General features: G+C 43.8%; 1 protein-coding gene across 2 annotated transcripts in view; it reads left to right on the top strand.

Annotated features, from left to right (window-relative positions):
- ADAM12 (ADAM metallopeptidase domain 12) overlaps window positions 1-19,129 on the top strand; it is a 177,152-nt gene that overhangs the window by 17,682 nt on the left and 140,341 nt on the right. The window lies entirely within an intron of this gene.

Here is a 19,129-nt window from a genome sequence, read left to right as displayed (position 1 = left end):
CCTCACTTTTTATGTCATTCTTTAAATTATTTGGATGAGGAAGGGAAAAAGTAAAGTTTTTAAATAGTTTAAAAAAAAAGAGGGAGGAAAAAACCCAAGCAAAAACAATGCAAAAAGCCCAGAGAGCCAATTAGAAACAGCTTTTCTTGCTGGATTGGGAAAGTATTCCATGGAGAAATCCTGCTTGACTACTGCCACTGCTTGCAGGACGTGGCTTTGGATCACGTTGCTGATTGACACAAGTAGGTGTGAAAAGATATTTCCAAACAAGGGCTCTGACTTTCAAAAAAAGCTTGTCTAGATTAAAATTGTTCCTTCTTCTCCTCTGTCCCTTCCTAAATAGGAGAGAAGGGCCAGGCCCATTTCTGAATCTGTGCAGTGATGAAAGGGATATCAGAGTGGGTGTAGAATGGCTTATCTTGGAGAGATAACACAGATGGCTTGGTCCTAGATGTATGTGCAACTCTATTTTTAGATTATTTAATTAGAAACAGGCATTCTCCATATAGAGAGAGGCCTTTCAGCTACTCACTGGAGCTCTCTGAGAGAGTTACAACCCAGTATCACTCTGTGAGTAATGATAATGTGATTTATATCGTTAATTTGTTTCCCAGAATTACTTTCAGTTTAAGATGAACACTAGAAAAGATTTGTGGCTTGGTAGAAAGATCCACGTGCTGTATCAGCACTTTTTCCCCCCCTTTTGAATACTTCTTTTCCATGGAAACTTATAAATTAAATACACAAAAGTGCACATCAGGCTGTGGGAAGAACAACAGCTTCAGTGGTAGAGGAGAAGAGTAATGAATAGCTTGTCACATAAATATTGATCAAAAGCACAAAAGTTAAATACTGCTGCATTTGATGGCTAAATGGGATCTATTGTTCTTCAACTTGTTTCAAAGTGTTCCTCTCTTTTATTTTAATCGTATATGAAGTCAAAAAAAGTATGTACTTGTAAGAGGGGAATGCTATTGCAATAGGATATATGGTAAAATAAATAATGGAGTGGCTATAAAAATGCCAAGGGATTAAAGTTATTTGTGTACAGATAATTGCCTGGCAGTGATGGCCCCATTCCCCAATCCTTTCACTGTAAATACTCCTGCTTAACAATTAGTCCCTGGGAAAGCACACTCATCATTTAGTGCAGCCTTCTCTCCCATCTTGGAGATAAAACTGTCCTTTTATTTACCCCAGGAGTCGCTGCAGTGTCTGTTGGAATCTCTCACTCGGAATCTGTCAGCAATGATTATTAAGCTAATGACTTTCTCGTTGAGGGCCCATACACTGTGCAAAAAATGTGAGATAATTCACACAGTCTAATGGCACAAACACACAGAACTGCTCAGCAGCAGTGAGCAAATTCCATTTACTGAGGGAAAAAAAAAAGAAAAATTGCTTATCTCTAACCAGATTTTACTTTAATACACTTGGGATGTGCTTTTTCAAGGACATCTCTGATTTAGGTGTTTCCTATGAAAGTTTTAATTAATGAGAGGCACACCCCAATTTTAAATGCAGACATAATAATTAAATTATATTTAAAGAATCTTGGGCTCCTAAGTGTAGATTAAGTGTTTTGTGTCTGGAGAGAACTGATCAGGTCAATTTTTACTGGGCAGGGTCAATTTTTCTCTCCACCTTCCCCAGCTCAAGTCAAAACTCTGTGAAACCAAGGCCAGGATTTCATGGTGGCATCATTTCAGAAATGTTGTTGCTTTTTTCCTGTTTAAAAGATGCCCGAGCTGGTGCCGACACTTTTTGTAGAATCATAGAATCCTTTAGGCTGGAAAATACCCCCAAGGTCATCGAGTCCAGCCTTTGGGCACCACCCTTTCCAATAAACCACAGCCCTTGGTGCCACAGCCAGTCATTTCTTTAAGACTTCCAGGGATGGAGACTCCAACACTGCCCAGGGAAGCCTCATCCAATTCTTATCCACTCTTTCAGTGAAAAATTTTTTCCTAATATTCAACCTGAGCACTACTTGGGGCCTTTTCCCGGCCTCATCCAAATCTTATCCACTCTTTCAGTGAAAAATTTTTTCCTAATTTTCAACTACTTGGGGCCTTTTCCTCTTGGCCTATCAGCATCCTGGATAGGGAAGAACATTTGAAAAATAGAGTATAGATACTCAAGAGAAGCTACTATGGAAATACCTCAATTTTCCTAATTTTCAACTACTTGGGGCCTTTTCCTCTTGGCCTATCAGCATCCTGGATAGGGAAGAACACTTAAAAATAAAATATAGATACTCAAGAGGAGCTACTATGGAAATACCTCAATTGGTACAACTGTGTGATGCTGTTTGTTTAGTTGGGGTTCATTTCTCCTGGCATCTTTATTTTTGTTTTTCAATTCAGAAAATGTATCATTTTCAGTGGGAATATTTTACTGGTACCTAATTCTTCTATTAACTGGATATAATATTCACTTGTCAATGCTGAGCAGGCTGCTAAAATGAGTGGCTGCTATTTTGGGTGTCCAGTTGTTGTGTTGAGGAGAAAATGCTGCATTTGGGGCCGTGTGGCAGCGGGATCGGGCCCTCAAGGGTTGTGCAACATCACCCTGGGCTTCAAACAATAGCTGCCCATATTCCCTGCAGATGTGATTTCCTCCTTCCCTGAAATTTTGTGTGCATTACAGCATGTGTTGATAGGTCATTATACATTAGAGCTCCAGTTGTCCTTCCCCTTCTCTTTTTTCATTTGCTCAGCACTTCGTGTTCTGTGTTGATTACCACCCCCCACCTCTGCTTGCTTTAAACACACAAGGGCTGGGTTCTGTTTTTCTTAAATATTTCTAAGGTTTGAACAAAATGGTTTCATTTTATATTATTTAAGTGCAGAAAAAAACCCCTCTTTCCCCCCCCCCACATATTTCCAGCTGAATATTTTTCTTCCAAACTTGGCTCGCGATTCACAGATCAAGCCAAGTTTGATGAGAGTTTGGGTAAGTGATGTTTTAGTACACAGAACACTTTAGGGAAGATTTTTTTTTTTTTGAAGACCATCTGTTTGGCTTCAGCTTTTATCCTCACACCCTGTTAGGGACACAGAGGGCTTGGTGTGTGCCAGACCCCTGCAGCACAGGAGCTCTGGGTCAGGTAATATCAGTGGTGTTATCCAGAGCCTGCACTCATCCCTCCTTTTGGGGAGACAGGAGCCAGGCAGGAGATGTTCCACGTGGGCATTAAGGGGCTTTTGGCTCCATTTCTGTGCTTTAAAGGTCAGCACAGTGGGGAAATGCTGCCTGGCAGGGCAGGCATGGAAAAGCTGCAGTGCCCAGTGTGGATTGCCCTGGGCTGGCACTCGTGTGCCCAGAGGGACACAGATGAGTGGAGCCGGCTTTGGACCCAGGGTTTGGTCCAGATTGTAAAATGCATGAAGTTCCTGAGAAATGGGAAGTGTTTTGGGAGGGTTTGGTGTGGTCAGCTATGCAGGTAAGCCCAGAGGGCTCAGGGTGTGGCAGCAGTCACTCAGGTGTGGGGTTTTCTCTGCTCCTGGCTGTGTAGGACCTGTCATCCCATTGCTGGCACCTGCAAGGACTCAAAGAGCATCAGGACCAAGTGCTTTAAAAGATTTAATCCTCTCAAATTTCTAAAAGAACATGGACAAGTTAGGTACAACTTTCCTTTCTGGTGGATATTTTGCACATTTTCATGAGTAAGGATCATTTTTAATCCTGATCTCTATACCTGTCCAAGTGCAGTATTAACCTGTGGGTGCTCCAGTCAGGACACAGCTGCCATTCATAAAAATAAATGGGAATGCACCTGAACCTGGGCAGGTGTTTGAGCCTGGAGCTGAGTGTGGTTCCTAAAAAACCCTATGAGAAGCTGGAAAGCCCTGAGATGCTTGAACTTGATTTGAGTTTGCAAGTTGCCAGCCCAGGTTGCTTTCAAATGATGGAATTTCAAGCTGGGAATTTTGGTTTTTGATGTTAAATTTGGGGGATATGTGAATCAATGAGCAAATTTTACTGTGTGGCTTCTTTAAATAAATAACTGTGGGAAAGTAGCTGTACACAATCTACCTGTCACTGGGTTAGACCCTTAATCCACCTGGGTCATTGTGAGCCTCATGGACTTTTAAAATACTGTCACTGACCTCAATATATAAACAGAGATTGGAAAATCCACCTCTCCCCCACCTTGCAGAGAGTGGCTCCCCACACCCCAAGAGATTGGGGTTGTGTTGGAGCTGGAGACAAGCAGAAGAAAAGAAAGAAAGGTGCCCATGGTGGGCAGAGAGGATGGCAAGACCTGCAGGACATTTCCAGCTCTCACTGCAACACAAGTGACTTCTAAATGCAAATAAATCAGAAATTCTTCTCCCCTCTGGGGAGGGGGCAGTGGATTCAGGGGTCAGTAACACTGCTTTGCCAAGCTGAAGTGTTCAAGGCCAGATTCTGAGCTCATGTGAATCTGTTTCCTTCCTTTGCCCGGGCTGGAATAAATCAGGGCTGCAAATTGAGATCTTAAAGAAGGGGTTTTAAAAAAAGGGAGAAAGAAAGATGAGAAGGCAGAGTTCCTTTTCTTGTAGCAACACTCTTTTTTTCTTTCTTGGTGTTATGTTATGCTTTGAATATAAACTCTAGCAATGAAATGTGAAGATAAAGATGAAAGCCAGCTATAAAATATATATTTAGACCATATTTCTTCTGGTTTTTAAGTGTGCACTTGTCACAGCTCTAAGATTGTGCATGTGAAGTGGCAGAGGATTACCATTTCTGCTGCTTAGCATGCATTGCATCTCCCTTTGCTCCTGAAGAAGCAGCTTTTGCATCCCTGCCTGCCCCATTCCCGAGCATTGTGCCATGGATTGTGTTCAGGAGCAAACATCAGAATTGTGGTTATTTGTGTGGCATTCTGGACACTGATTACGTGAATCTCAGTGTGAAATTCTCTGCTACCTATAAAAGTATCATCAGCTCTGGCAGTTGTTGGTTATCTTTATGATTCTCCAGATTTATCACATCTATTGGGTGTTACACTGATGCTCTTCACCTTTTTGCATTTTTTTAATGCGTTCACTCTAAAGTCCTAGTTCAATACCTACTAAAATTGGGATTTTTTTGCCATTGAGACAATACCATTGGCAAGAAGAGAAAATAACATTAAATTTGTTTAAAAGCCACTGAAATAATGCTGGAGATTCAAGAACACATTGGGAGCTGCAAACTGGCAGAAGGGGCAAAGGCAGTGATATTCATGGTCTTAGCCAGAGTTTTGGTCTCCACACCAGTTCCAGATTTATTGAGAACTTACTGGGGGCACCAGACAGACTCACAGAATCCTGGAATGGTTTGGGTTGGAAAGGACCCTAAAGTTTGAATTTTTCTTCCACCTGCCATGGGCAGGGACACCTTCCACCATCCCAGGCTGCTCCAGGACCTCTCCAGCCTGGCCTTGGGCACTGCCAGGGGTCCATGGGCAGCCCCAGCTGCTCTGGGCACCCTGTGCCCCCCACCCTGCCAGGGCAGGTCTCTGTGCTGGTTCCCATTTCCCCTCTCTGCTGCACCCCTTGTGTGACTCTCACAGCTTTGATACACAGCTGAGGGGCTCACTCTGTCAGATAATTAATTTAGAGCTCAGTGCTTTCAAGAGCAGACCCATTCAAGTTTATTTCATAACTGGCATAGCCTTCGTGCAAGTGATAATTGTTTATATTCCCTTCAACTGAGCCTCCTGCTGTTCCTTTTCATTTGAAATAATTACCAAAGTTTAGACTTCCAGACAATTGTATTAAGGGGAATCATACAGTGCTGCTTAAACAAGGCTTTGAAGGCTGAGAGGACAGCTTTCATAGCTCTTTTACATGGTTGTTTTACATATCTTGAGAGAGAGAGGCATAACCAGAATTTATAGTGCTCTCCATATTTTTTATGACTCATGAGCATCGACTATAAGAGGCAGAGCTGTGCTCTCTCCACAAGCTGTGTCATCAGCTGGGAATGCAGCTTGGCACAGGCAGAGGAGCAGCACTAATCCTCCACAACCTTCCCTGGGAGATCCTCTCCTTGAGCCTTTAATTAATAACCTGGAAGTCATTAATTTAACAGCCTGGTAAACAATCTGATATTTCTTTTGCTTTTCCTCGTACACATACTCCTGCCTTGTAGGGCCACTCTGAGGAGTAATTAGTGCAAATGTGCTCTATTAGTTAATAACTCTTGTGTGTTTGTTTAATTTGGAAGCAGGAGAAGTTTTGCATGGACACAATCAGGGAAGGGAGCGTGGCACCTCCTCTGGCAGTCAGGGAATTTCTGTGTCCCAGCGAGCCAAAGCAGCTCAAAGCCACCCCTCTCACCTTACCTCGTCCAAGAGGAGGAAAACACGTTCCCTTCCTCCCATCCCACCTCGTTTAACCATTGATCCATCTGATAATTTAATCCATGGCATTTTTTAGAAGTGCTGGTAGGTGTGTCCTGGTTCCAGGGACTTGCTGGAGCTCACACAGCAGCTCCGGGGCTGAGAAATTCCTGGAGCTGGGACCACCAATGAAAACTCTGTGCTGGTGATTGAGTGGGGAAAATTCTTTTCTCTGTCTGCACTGAATCAGTGCCCTGGTTCCAGCTAGATACACGAGGATTCATTTCCTGCCTGAGCCACTTGGGCATACTGGGAAGTGTCAAGCAACTGGGATTCATCCCAGAAAAAAGTCCATTGCATTTTTAGCCTAAGTGATACAGCGTGTTAAGTTTGCAAAGCTCTGTGTGAGCCTTCATGCTCAGGTATTATTGGAAGTGCTGGGTGTTTTAAAGAGCAGAAAATGGAGAGCTTTGTAGGAACAAGCCAGCAGCCACCTCCTGCCCTCCGTGGGGGTTTGCAGCCTTCCACAGGGTGAAATTCCCCTTCATCAGCTTCTATCACGCTGAGCTGCTGGAGGAATTCTGTCATACTTGGCCAGGGGAGATCACCAGTGATATAATGGTGGGGAGCTCTGCCTCCCAGTACCAGCCCTCGTGGCCAGGGGCTCTGCAGAGGGTTTGCCTGGGACCCACCAGCTATGAGGTAGTGTCTCAGATCCGAGCTCCAGCAATCCTTCAAGAGCTGGTGGGGCTGAAGCAATCCACTCTGAGCTTTCAGGCTGGCATTTCAAAGAAAAAAAACAACCCCACAAGCAAACAGATTGTGATTTCTGCAATAAAACGAGGGGGGGAAAATATTTTGATTTTAATGATGCAGTTCACGTTAGCGACCCTTTAATGTGGGATTAAAATCTAAACCTAAGTTCCTGCCTTGTGCTGGGTTTGTAAAGTGCTTGTACTGAGGCATTTTCATATTGAATTAATTTAGCTTATACTTGGCTATTTCACGTCTCTTGCAACAGATCTTGCGAGTGTAAGGTATGAATTTCAGTGTTGGATTAAAAGAATGCTTTGCTTTCCAGCTCTGAGCATGTGATCAGGTTTTTTTTGTTTTTTTTTTATTTTTTTACAGGCAGGAGGAGAATCTCCCTTGTTCTAAATTCCTGTTGTGAGTGCCTTGGGTCAGACTGAAGCCTAGACTAGAGCAGGTTTCTCCCACCAGGCACCCCTGGTACCAGGAATGGGCAGCTCCTGCAAGGAGTCCTTTGTGGACTTGGAACAGCAGCAAAACTTGGGGCTTTTCCAAGGACTGAAATCCTCTGAGCAGGGGAAACCATGAGCTGCTGACATATTTTGTGACGAAGACCCTTGTTTCAGAAAGCCACAGTAAATTGAGTTGTTCTCAGTGTGTGTTTTAAGGGTGAAGAGGGAAATTGAGCTGGTCAATCCACTGAGTCCTACAGCTAACAAGCCCTGTGCCTTTGTTGTTGAATATAATTCTATTTCAATGTGCTTTACTCAAGCCCCAGTTGATTTGCCTCTTCTATAGGAATATTTCTCATTTTTCAGAATTGTAATGAGGAGTCATAGAGGTTATATGCAGTTTAAAGCCTGATAAAAAAAATAATTAGGATTGATAATAAAGCTTTTTAAAATGCAGCAGGAATATCTTGACAATAAAAGGCTTTCAAGGTGTTGGTATTTTTCTAGAAAAAAATGACTGCCAAAAAACTCTGCCAGCTGCTTTCAAAAAGCTTGTGTAGATGAGGTAAAAATTATCTGTATCATTTTGGTATTGCAGCAGAAAGTTTGTGTTCAGTTTTTGTCTCGTGGAAATCGTGTGTCCCATTTGTGTTGTGTCTTTCCTCAAGGACACAGCTCTGAAGCAAAATGGAGCTTTTGCAGCTGAACACTGCAATTTCCAGCCTGGCAGAGGTGGTGGGGTCAGGGAGCCTGGAGAGGCTGGGGGTGAAATCCTTGTGAGATGCATTTCTACTGAATATCGTGTGTGGGGTGGGGCTGCTGCCAGAGCCTGCAGGGTGTTCTGGGCTTGATCGAGGATGTGCTGGGGTGTTTCTGCCCAGTGCCACCATAACTCTGCTGGTGACAATGTCCTGGAGCTGTTTCTGCCCAGTGTCCCCATAGCTGTGCTGGTGATGATGTGCTGGGGCTTTTTCTGCCCAGTGTCCCCCTAACTGTGATGGTGATGATGTGCTGGGGCTTTTTCTGCCCAGTGTCCCCATAGCTGTGTTGTTGACACTGCTATGTGGCTGTTTCTGTGTCCCCATAGCTGTGCTGGTGACACTATGGGGCTGTTTCTGCCCAGTGTCCCCATAGCTGTGTTGTTGAGACTGCTATGTGGCTGTTTTTGCGTCCCCATAGCTGTGTTGTTGAGACTGCTATGTGGCTGTTTTTGCGTCCCCATAGCTGTGTTGTTGAGACTGCTATGTGGCTGTTTTTGCGTCCCCATAGCTGTGTTGTTGAGACTGCTATGTGGCTGTTTTTGCGTCCCCATAGCTGTGTTGTTGAGACTGCTATGTGGCTGTTTTTGCGTCCCCATAGCTGTGCTGGTGACACGTTATGGGGCTGGTTCCGCCCAGTGTCCCCATAGCTCTGTTGGTGACACTGCTGTGGGGCTGTCTCTGTGTCCTCATAGCTGTGCTGGTGACACTTTATGGGGCTGGTTCTGCCCAGTGTCCCCATAACTGTGCTGGTGACAATGTGCTGGGGCTATTTTTACGTCCCCACAGCTGTGCTGGTGACACTGTATGGGGCTGTTTGTGTCCCCATGGCTGTGCTGGTGACACTTTATGGGTCTGTTTATATGTCCCCATAGCTGTGCTGGTGACACTGTATGGGGCTGTTTGTGTCCCCATGGCTGTGCTGGTGGCACTGTGCTGGGGCTGTTTCTGTGTCCCCATAGCTGTGCTGGTGAGGCTGTTTGTGTCCCCATACCTGTGTTGGTGGCACTGTATGGGGCTGTTTGTGTCCCCATGGCTGTGCAGGTGGCAGTGCCTGCTCTGAGCTCTGTGTGCTCTCACTGCCACCGCAGCTGAACACACTGGTGGTGGCTCTGCCCCTGGAGCCAGGGGAGGGCTGCTGTCCCTCCCGTGTCACACCAGGATGTGTCCAGCTCTGTTTAGGTCCCCAGCTCTGTCCTGGCCTTTGATGCTCTGCCAGCTCCGAGGTGTGTGTTTCCCCTGGAGCTGCAGTCACGCTCAGGAAATGAGGAGCTCCTCAGTCCTGCCCTCATTCCTCCTGCCTCAGGATCAACTTTATTTGGCTTCTGCTGCGTGACCTTGTTCCCCCTTCCTCTTCTGGCCCTGTCCTCCTCCAGGGTGGTTCCTTGGCAGGGTTCATCTCCTCTTTTGTTCCTCCTCTCTCCACTGACCACATCCTTGGAGGAGCATTCCCTGAATAAAAATGGTCTTTTTGGGGTGAACCTGCCAAGCCCTTCCCAGCCAGTCATCGTTGTCTGGAGTGATTCCTGGAATCACAGAATGGTTTGGCTTGGAAGGGATCTTAAAGCTCATCTCATTCTATCCCCTGCCATGGGCAGGGACACCTTCCACTGTCCCAGGTTGCTCCAGCCTGGCCTTGAACTCTTCTAGGCACGGGGCAGCCACACCTCTGCCTCCTTCTGAGGCGGCAGCATTTTGCATTCTGAGTTAAAATGAAATCATTTTAATATTTAGAAGAATTTTATTACCTGAGACCACCTCAGCGAGCACAGCAGCAAAGATTTTTAGCCAGAGTTGGTGCCTGGGGATGGCAGGGTCAGATCTTCTCTGAGCTGCCCAGTTTTTGTTGATTTTTTTGGTGGGTGTTATTTTCTGGCACGCTTCATCCCTGGCAGTGCTGGGCATGGCAGGCTCCTGCAGGCAGCAATCCCGGGTGCAATCCCACCTTGGTGTTTTCCATTATCCACTTCAGCTTCTCCCATTGCCTCCTCTCTGCTGGGAGGTACAGCCTGTCCTGGGACAGCCACGCTGCTCTGAGATGTGAGAACTGGGACAGCCAAGAGCCTCCCTGCCCCAAAAAAGGGCCCTTGTCCTGGCAGGGCTGAACCTGCCTTGCAAAGGAGGTTCTGGACATGGATCTGCTGCAGGAAAAGCCAACAAGAGGAATTTTGTCCTCAAAGCAACTCCAGCCTGTTCCTGTGTCAGCATTGCCCACTCCCTCCAGGAGAAAGAGTGGGGTCCCTAAATTCAGTGTATCCAAGAGAAAGTGCCTCTCTCTTGGTTTCAACAGACAGAAACGTTGTTGAAACCAGACTTTTTTTGGCATTTACTGGCATTACTAAGAAAGAGTTGGCCAGGAAAGCTGGCAGAAGGAGATGAGTTGGAGAAGCTTTAAAGATTTTTTTTTCCCTATAAAATGAATATCCAGAAGCTGTGTAAATGTAATTTCTTCAGTTTGAAAAGTGTATAGAAAGACAACATATACACATTTCTGACTGAAATACCATCTCAGCTGGCTGTGCCCTCCAAATTCTTTTCCCTCAATTAAAAAGATGGGGAAAAAAATAAAAAGAAATGACAAGACAAAACAAAACAACACCTCAGGAAATCCCTAGAATGTTTATTCAGGAGCAGAGCAGCCTGTTACAGTCATTAGCTTGCAAAGGTATTTCTGTTATAGTCAGAGGGCAAAGTGAATTTTAACCTTTTATTGCCAAGAGATGTCATGTTTTTCGTGGAGGAGCTATTGAGGTGTGTAAATCCCTGTGAATGAGTGAGTGGCATCTGTGAAAACCCCAACCACAGCCCCAAAGCACACCCTGCAGAGAGAAACTAAAATCAATTTCAATGCCCACAGTTAAACATAAAGTACTACATTTCATGCTTTATTGAGTTTCTATTTATTGCTTAATTTCTGCCTGTAAAAAGGGCTTCAATTGAAGCAAAAAGATATTTCAAAATATTTGACTCTCTTTTTCCTTACGAGCTTAGTGGGGAAATGCCAGCTGCTATGGGGTTTTGATTATAAAGGGAAAAAAGGGCTGGATTGGTTTAAAATGTGATCTGTGGGAACCTTCCAGAGCAGGATCTTTCCCAGGAACCCCAGAGGAGGGAGAAAAGAAAGGAAAAAGCAGCTTCAGGGAGACCCAGGGTCAGGAGCCTGGGAACACAGCTCGTCACAGGGGCAGAGTTAGGAAATGGATGGAAGCTCTTGGGATTTTAAAGATGGAAAGCTGAATTACTTGCTCTGTTCAGTCAAGCATCTCCCCTTTATTGTCCTGACCCTTCCCATCTATAAAATGGGAATAAAGTTTAACCCAGGCAATGGCTCATCAATTCAGTTTTTGTAATTTTTTCAGATTAAAAGTATTATTTGTGTTCCTGCTTTGGCTGTGCAACCTTTAGGAGCCAGGAATTTGCTGTTCTGGGGGAAAGAGGGATGTCCTGCATGCGTGGAAAAACCCCATGTGTGTTGTTTGAACAAGGGAAGAAATATTTTCAAGATTTTAAGTCTCAGGGAATAAAAGAGGAGGAGTGATTGCAGTGCTGAGCATAAGGATTGTCACTGTTGCTAACTTGGAGGCAATTTGAAAACATCTTGTAAATATTGTGAGGAACATTAACTGAGATTTTTATAGTGTATGATGAGCCTATAACTCAGTCCAAGTTCAGACAATCACCTTTCTTTGATGGAGATCAACAGGGACATGAAAACACTTCAATTTAAGAAATACTTTGGTTATTAATATTTTGGTTTATTATGTATCTCTCATTTATATGTACATTTTTACTTCTTTCAACCATGCAATTTAGTCATCAAGCACCAATTTGTTTTTAAAATTGCATTTATCAATATTATCCCACTTCCACACATCTATTAACTAATTTAAATAGAAATCTCAATGTGTAGAATAGAAATCAGCTCTAATTTCAGAGTCTTCATGGAATTAGTGTTTAGCAGTTTCCCTAAATCTCTGTGAGATGGAGACAACGACAGCTGGATTTGAGTAATTCCTTTTGTAGGAAGAACCACAGTGCTGAATTTTCCTGTATTTGTCTTAATGGAGTGGGTATATCTATCTGTATAGATACATAGAGAGATAGATATATCTATATATGTAGATATATCTATATATATTGAGATCTCTATCTATACTTATACAGCTGCTCTGTTTCCAGCCTTATCTCAGGATTCAGCTCTCAAACCAGGTTTTGAATTTGTTTTTGCAAAACTCAGTGAGGAAAAAGCAGCTGAATGAGGTACAGCATGATCTGGCACTGAAATCCAATCAGAAAATCAAGCAGTGGAGAGGGAGGATGCACAGCATGGAGTGAAACTCTTATCAGTGCTCTGCTTTTCTAGGACAGGTTATTAGGGAGGAATTTCATTTAGGAGCAGAGGGTTTATCAGTGTGTCCTTGTGATGGACTCAGCAATGCCATAAACTTCATATATGGAGATGGAGTTCTTCTAATTTTAGGATAAGGCATTGAGAGGGGGGAAAAAAGCATAATGTAAAAGAAATAAAGGCTATTCCAAGTGTGGATATTATCTGTGCCATCACTGCACAGCTTCACATTGCAGGAGGATCAGCTGCTGTGGGTATTTTGGCTGATGTGGATGAAATCAGTATCTTCTGGAGCTCCCCAGTATTGTGTACATATAATTCAGTTACTTTGAGGCAGGTAACAAAGGGCATATTTTCAATACTGATATTTCTGTGGGGAAAAAAAAAAAAGGCATTTGAAAATTCCTCACAACTCTATTTACTAAACATTTTAGACAAAGAGTCCAGTCTCTGTTTGAAGGCTTCAAAGGCAATGTTGGCTTGTTTTTGCCAGCAAATTCTTTATTTTTCTCAGTGCAAGAAAAATCAATACAACCCTGGTAACACAAAGCTGTGGCTTACCAAGGTATATTCCTTAAGTCCAGTTTGAATTCTGACATTGGCCATCACACTCAAGCCAAATTATTTGGTAATACCAAGATGTGCTTGGTTTTTTCTGGCATCCATGGTGTAGTTTTTATGGTTTTGCATTCTATATTTTTATATTACATACAAATACTTCCTTGCCAGGGCAATGAGAGTTTCAAAAGTTCCTCATGAGCCACAGTGAAGTTGTTTTCATGCTCTGTCCTTTTAGTGTGCTGGCTGGCACCTGAGCTAGTGAGGAATTTATTCAGCATAAAATAAAGTCGCAGCGATTTATTGCTGTCGTTGCCTATCCCACAAAACCACTCCTCTGCATCCCTAGGAATGCACAAATTTGCTCCTTCAATTTTAGGGAGCTCGTTTATTGATGCAATGTCACCGTCACAGCCTTGCTGCAGGGAGAGGAAATAACTTGTATTTAGCCTCAGGCAAAGTTTGTGTGTTCAAGGTGTTCTTATCTGTGAATTTTGATTTGCAAACTGCAATTTGATGGAGTTGTTTGGGGGGTGCTGCTGCTGTAACTCCTTTATCAAATGCATAATGAAAAGGATGTTTACTTAAAAACATCCTGGATGTAAAAACACGTGTTGTCTGAGGGGAATAATGCAGCATCTCTCAGCTCAGGAATCCCTTGGGGTGAGTGCACACAGGGCATCTCTGCTCTTCCTAATTCTTCCCCTAAGTGTAACCAATTTAGTCAATCCTCAAATGTTATTTTCTTGTGCCTCTTGAGGGGTTGTCCAGGTTCCTCTCTGAAATTCTTCTGTCTTCTGGTGAGCAAGGTTTCTCATTTATAGGGGCTGGGATATGGCCCTAAAACACCCCTTCCCTCATCACCTCAGGAAACCAACACAGTGGGGGAGCACCTGCAGAGCCCTGCTCTATTTATATGTTGATGAGCCTGGAGGAAAAGTTCCAGAAATGCTGGATATACTTCAGAAATGCTGGATATACTTTTAGACTTTCCAGAAGGCTCTGCCTGGCTCCTGTGCTTCAGAGCCCTGCTCTGAGCACACTGTGCTCAGTGATATTTGGGGATACAGCCATGGCAACCCTGTCTGGGAACCACTTCCTACTTACAGGGACACTCCTGAACCTCTCCAGGAGCCTTTCTCTGTTTATTCTGCTAAAATGTGTGCTTTGGATGTATAAAAACCACCAATATGTCAACAATATGTTATTTATAACAAAGTTTTAGACATTTGTGTAGTTGAATGTTATTTAAAAATGTAAGAAGTGCAGCATTAAGGCTTTTTTTGTAAAGGAGTGGTAATTCAGTAGTTTAGGTGCATATCTCAGTGAAAAGTTGGACTTGTTGCTGTATGGAAAAAACCAAAAAGCAGTGTTAAATGGCTCAGGAGCAGTGGGGTGAGACTTGTTCATTCCTTGGGAAGTGGTGGAGTCACCGTCCCAGGAGGAGATTTAAGTGGATGTGGCACCTGGGGACATGGGTCAGTGGTGGCCTTGGAAGTTCTGGATTGAGGGCTGGACTCCATGATTTGAGAAGTCTTCTCTACCCTAAAGGATTGCATGATCAGAGGGGTAATTTCCACCCTAAACCATGCCAAGGTTCAGTGATTGATACTGGAGGACTCAGGAGTGAAGGTGGGAGGCTGAGGATCTCACTGGAGACTCAGCCCCAGGGACTGGAGATGTTTCATAACAGCTCCTCCTTGAATAATTCCTGGGAAGGAAAACAGACATTAAAATAAATGAGGGAGATAACTCACCCAGGAGGACAAGGGAAGGAGAGCCAGGAATGGCTTGGAGGAACCATGGCTGTGGTGAGGAGCAAGGAGCTGGGGCTGCCAGCGTGGAGAGGAGAAGGCTGAGCAGGGCCCTGGGGGATCCTGCAGGGTGGACGTGGCTGCAGGGAGAGAAGAGGCAGTAATTAGTCTGTGTGACACTGCTAGATGTGCTCCTGTCCAGCAGGGACAAGAAGAATGGCCTTACAAGGCAGCGAGGAAGAGCTCTGTAATAAAGATAATGAGAAAAGGATGTATTTACATGCATATCATGAGGAAGGGAGGATAAAGGTCTCTGAGTGCGCTGGAGTTTCAGAAAAGCCAGAGAAAAGCTGCTAATGAGAGTGGTATAGTTGATCCTGACACGGGGCAGGAGCCTCTGAGGTCCCAAAAGCCACATTTTCTATGATTGAGTGCAAAGTGGGGGCTGCTCCTTCTGCTTCATGGAAACCTCCTTTGGGAACATTGCCATCTCTGCATTACAAGGGATAAGATTTGGATTTTTCTGGAATTTTAGATACCTGAAACTTCATAGGGAACATTTTTTCTGCTGAGGGTGGGAAATGTGTGCCCGACAGCTTTTCTTTCTCTTGTCATTATTGGCATTGTACAACTTGGAACCAGACTAAATAACACCTAGACAACTAAAGCATTAACTCCTTTCTCAGCTGGGTGAAGAGAAGGAGAATTCTTTAACAGAAGTTCAGTCTTTTGTTCTATTAAATTTTGGTTTTAATTCAAGGAGAAATTGGAGAAATTGGATCAGGATGCCATGGAGTTTGGGATATTTAATATTCCAACCCAATTGGTTTAGGGTGGAAGCTGTGGCTCTGGAAGGTCTTGGTAATTTTTGTGTTCTGCAGCTCTCTCCTACCTGTGCCAAGTCATTGGCTTCTGATTTTGGGGATGAAAATAAGTAGAGTAGGATTATACAAATAATGGAGTGAAAAGAGGGGGGAAACACTTTAAATAGAGGACTGAAGGTCTGTTAGCAACTGAGAGCTGCCCAGGAGGGTGGGTAAAGAATCCTCTCTCAGGATGGGGTGCTCTGGCAGCCCAGGTTTTGCACAGAAGGATCTTGGAGGAGATCTGATTCCATAAAGACCAATTGAAATGCAGTTTTTAACTTATAGTTCTACTTGCTCCTCATCTCAGCTGCAGGGCCACTGCTGCTTTCTCCCATTATTCCCAGGTTCCTGACAAATCCATTTTCACTCAGTCCCCATGGACACTGGGCTCCAGCACCTGCTGAGCTGCAGAGTTCTGTTCCTGCTATTTCTTCCTGGGATGTTCTGCTCTGTGGGGCTGAAGGTGGGAAATGGAGATGTTCCCTGAGCCTTCTGCAGGATTTTTCCCTCTTTCCCACCCCTGTGCAGTCAGCCCAGAGCAGACTCAGGAATATTCCTGTTCATTTGCACTCTGAAGGTGAGAGCAGACTTTGCTTTATGCTTTTATCACGTGTTGCAAATGCCTTTGAGATGTTTCTTTCTTTGTTATCTCAAAATTCTGTGCTTTATTGATTTTTGGGTTTTCTCTAAGGGGCTGAAAATTTCAGCAGTAACCCTGAAACCAACTGAAATAATTGATTATCTGTTTTTACCTCCTCTTCAGTTATTTACCTCATGCCCTTCGATGGAGAAAGGCTGTCCTATTTCTCGATGATTTACTGTAAAGCAGATCTTTGCTGAGCTTTAATATCAATTTATATAACCTTGATCCAGGGGTTATTTTTTGAGAGCCACTGGTTTATCTAATATGTCATGGAAGAAGTTGTTCTAGAAATATTTCTTATAGCTTATTCTTATGGAACAGATGGGTAATGTGAAAAAACCCCATATTTTTTATAAGCTCAGATTGCAGTCGAAAATACTTAAATTATCTCCAAGTGTAACTAGATGCCTAATGAACTTTATAACAAATATAGATATTTTAAAATACATTTTATCACAAATAGATACTTTTGTATACAGGGGGTTTTTTATGTGTGGATATTAATGGTAACAACACTTTTATCTGTGTTTTGTCTTTGCCTTTGTGGCAAGAAATATATTGGTCATTAATACTTTAAACCTAGGGGTATCAGTCAGAACACCACATGTGTTTTTGTTCCAGGATGAGCTTTCTGAGATAAATTTACTGTGCTTTCCACACTCCTTCGTGCCATTTGTTTTCTCCAAGAATGTCACTGTATAGGTGGGGTATCTCTGGGCAAAGTCTCTTTCTAATTAAGCAGAAAAATGTGAGATGCTGCCCCCAGGTTTCAGGATAATTTACTTTACTCGGAAATCTTCGGATCCTTCTTTCTCTTAGGGCACATTCCAGGATATAAAAATGATTCATGTGTCTTGGAAGTACAGCTTTGGGAAGTTTGTCAAGTTATCTTGAGTAGCCCAAGAGTGGGGTGAAATCGCCCCTTTCATTAGTTTAAAAAATACGAATATTTTATCTGCCTTTGTATAACGCATCCATCATCCTGGGAAGACCATCAGAGACAAACTGTGGTTTGAAAGGGTGGAAATCAGACCCCAGCTCCTCAGTCCTGCCCTGCATTCCAGCGTTTGGGATGCAGAAGGGAGCTGGAATCCAGAAGCAAATTGGTGAGCGCAGTAACAAATTAGCGCAGGAGATTTAATCGGAGCATGGAATAGGGAAGGATGTTTAGGGAGAACGAAGCCTGAGCTCAGAGATCTTGGCACAGGCCTGGTGCAGTGGAACTCGGTGATGGGGGGGAGAGGGAGGCTCTGAAAGTGAAGAACAGCATATAAATTAAGCCAAATAAATTAAGTAATTCAAGCATTAATCTAGCCATCCCTCCGAGTTCATTCAGAGAGGCAAAACATCTATCATTGCTTCTCTGGAGATTGTAGCATTGTTGAGAATTCCGTTTAGCCAGGACATTTAGACCAACCCTTGCATTCAAAAAAAATCCTTAATTTTCTCATTGTCTGAAACTGATTGTATCTTTTTGCCTTTCAGTAAGTTTCACTTAGTTGCAATTACTTTGGCTTCAAAATCTTGAAATCGAATGAATTAATGAAAATGGAAAATCAGAACTCTTTCCTAATTAAGAACTGAGCTTTTCAAGGAATATGAAAGGATTTAATTTAGAGAGAGATGTTTGGAGAGCATGAAATGTGGCTTGAAGGAGATACATGTGCATTCAATAGAGCTCACTGAGCCCAGCCAGATTTGTATTGACGGGAAACAAAAAGCATCTGAAATCCTCTTTCAGTGATAGGAAAATTTATGGGATTTCTTGAAGCTCTCCAAGTTGACTTCCAGTTCAGGGAAATGGGTGGCCATCTCTGTGTCTCAGTGGACACAATTCCTGCTGAATTCCTCATTATTTCTCCCTGTGGCAGTTTGCTGAACCTTTGGAATGGGATTTGGGGTTTGATTTTCCATGGCTTTGTAGCCCTTCCAGATGGATGGGGGGAATCCTCTGTCCTGGCACTGCTGCAGGTGACACTGAGGGGTGAAAGGAATGGCTCAGGTACTGACTCTGACAGTTCAGAATGGATTTTATCTTGTACTATCCCTGAAATCCCATTCTGTTCTGCTGCTCCCCCAGCAGACACACACACCTTGTGTCACAACCCCTGTGTGACACCTGGGCTCACCTGCTGGTGCCCTCCCCAGGCAGAGGAACAGAGCACACAGCACCTGGAGGACAGGCCATTTCTTATCTTTGTAAATTTAGTAGTAATTATCATCATAATTCCCCTGCCCCACAGTGCACAGCACGTCCTGGGCTCCCCACAAGTGATGGCTGCAATAATTCCGTGTGTGGAAGGGGAGATGTTTCCAAGGAGGGTCAGGCTGGCTGCTCAGCTCCAGCTCTGTTCTGGAACAGTGGATGTGTGGGTGGGAAAATGCAGAGCTATTAGCTGGGAATACCCTCAGGAAGCATGGTAGGACAAATGGAGTAAGGTGCAGAAAATATAATTACACGGGTAATGAGCTGATGAAGCCTTTGACATGGTCCATGCTTGACCTTGGCTTTTTGAGCACATGGGGAAAACGTGATGTTGTAATCAAACTCCTGGTAAAAGGAGGTCACAGCCCCCAGTGTCCTGACAAAGAGAAGGAATTTCACTTTTCCAGACAGGAGCAACCCAAAGGGGATCCACTACATTTGCACTGCACGGTCCTCAAAGAAGTCCACGTACATTTCA

The sequence above is a fragment of the Passer montanus genome, unplaced genomic scaffold (assembly GCF_014805655.1).
Source record: "Passer montanus isolate IOZ18808 unplaced genomic scaffold, ASM1480565v1 scaffold77, whole genome shotgun sequence".
Taxonomy (NCBI): Eukaryota; Metazoa; Chordata; class Aves; order Passeriformes; family Passeridae; genus Passer; species Passer montanus.
This window is presented reverse-complemented; position numbering and strand designations above follow the sequence as displayed.